Genomic DNA, 1,926 nt, shown 5'->3' with positions numbered 1-1,926 from the left:
GAACTCAGAAATCCGCCTGCCTCTGCCTCCCGAGTGCTGGGATTAAAGGCGTGCGCCGTACTCGCTTCGGCAGCACATATACTAAAATTGGAACGATACAGAGAAGATTAGCATGGCCCCTGCGCATGGATGACATGCGAATTTGTGAAGCATTCCATATTATTTAAAAAAATAAATAAATAAAAATAAAGGTGTGTGCCACCACGCCTGGCTTCTTCTGCTTCTGAAAACACACAAAGACTGTCTGTCTGTCTGCCTCTATCTCTTTTGCTTCTTTGGGCTAGAGATCAAAGCTAAAAAGTCTTTCACTTGTGTGGCAGATGTGTTCTGGCACTGAGCTACATCCCTAGTTCTGTATACACCCTTGAAGCAAGTCCTAGGTAAGACTGTGATCTGCATCTGTTGTCACCTGTCCAACAGGTTGTCTTTTTCTTTGTTTGTGGCAGGGTCTTGCTATGTTGTAATCCAGGCTGGCCTTGAACTCAGTATCCTCCCTATCAAGCTCTTGAGGGCTGGCATTGTAGGCAGGTGCCAACACACCCACCTCTTCAAGGTGAACACACAGGGCTTCTTCGTACACATAAAGAAATGCTCTACCACTGACCTATATCCCTAGCCCTGACCTTTTTGTATTGTAAGGGATTAGCTAGGGATCACTGGAGAGAACCGAAGACCAAGATAACGAATGCTAAATATTTACAAAGGAGTAAAAGCAAAGTACCTGGGATCACTGGCCCCTAGCACCTGACTGCGGTCTGACCCTTTCCCGAATTTGAAGCAGGTCAATGGGATAACTGGCACTGGCAAGTCTGTTTCCCACTATCCGTCTGTCTGTCTACCTCATGCTTCTTATCCCAAATAATTAGCAGACAGGGCCAGCCTTACTTGAAAAGTATAGCAGAAAAATACAAAGGATGTTGTCACCTTGTAGGGCCCCCCGATCAGTGATCAGTAATCTCTCTTTAGGTTTACAGGAAGCAGAATGTCTGAATGACCCGGGGCCCCTAGATTCTAGGATGTAGAAGAGCACAGAATCACGGCAAGGCAGCCAGTGATGCAGTTTGGTGATGGATTGCTTTGCCTAGCATATGCCTGGCCCTGGGTTCAATCTCCAGCACGGTGAAAAAGAGAGAAAATTGTCAAGAGAATTATTATGAAGATGTATGGTTATTCCAGTGCTACCTGGCTTTGGCTAAAATTAAACAGAAAGAAACTCCACAAACACTCATGCTTTTGCAGCCCTTGGCAAGACAGAGGCAGGGTCTCTCAAACAAACTCAGAGCTCGTTATTATGGCTACACAAGATAGCCAGCTTCCTCTGGGGGATCCCCTGTTTCTACCTTTTGAGTCTGGAATTACTACATTCATTGGGTGCTCACCATACATGAGCCATCTCCTTACTCTTTTAAAAATACTTTTAACAGCCGGGCGTGGTGGCACACGCCTTTAATCCCAGCGCTCGGGAGGCAGAGGCAGGTGGATTTCTGAGTTCGAGGCCAACCTGGTCTACAAAGTGAGTTCCAGGACAGTCAAGGCTACACAGAGAAACCCTGTCTCGAAAAAACCAAAAAAACAAAACAAAACAAAACAAAAACAGGGCTGGTGAGATGGCTCAGTGGGTAAGAGCACCCAACTGCTCTTCCGAAGGTCCAGAGTTCAAATCCCAGCAACCACATGGTGGCTGATAACCATCCGTAACAAGATCTGACTCCTTCTTCTGGAGAGTCTGAAGACAGCTACAGTGTACTTTACATATAATAAATAAATAAATAAATAAATAAATAAATAAATAAACTTTTAAGTTCGTCATGATGGGGGGGGGGTAAAAATGGCGTCCTGCATCCACTCGGGGCTAGGGCCGATAGGCGAGGTGGACGTGGGGAGTTTGACTGCGCCAACCCCAGGCTGCCACATGGGGAGCGTTGT

At 46.2% G+C, this 1,926-nt stretch overlaps 1 non-coding gene across 1 annotated transcript; it reads left to right on the top strand.

Moving 5' to 3' along the window:
* The first annotated feature begins 57 nt into the window (after positions 1 to 57).
* Positions 58 to 164, top strand: LOC115064219. The gene has a single exon (XR_003844043.1). It is a non-coding gene; the product is annotated as a U6 spliceosomal RNA (small nuclear RNA).
* Positions 165 to 1,926: the final 1,762 nt, after the last annotated feature.

This window comes from Mus pahari, chromosome 5, assembly GCF_900095145.1.
Source record: "Mus pahari chromosome 5, PAHARI_EIJ_v1.1, whole genome shotgun sequence".
NCBI classification, from domain to species: Eukaryota; Metazoa; Chordata; class Mammalia; order Rodentia; family Muridae; genus Mus; species Mus pahari.
This window is presented reverse-complemented; position numbering and strand designations above follow the sequence as displayed.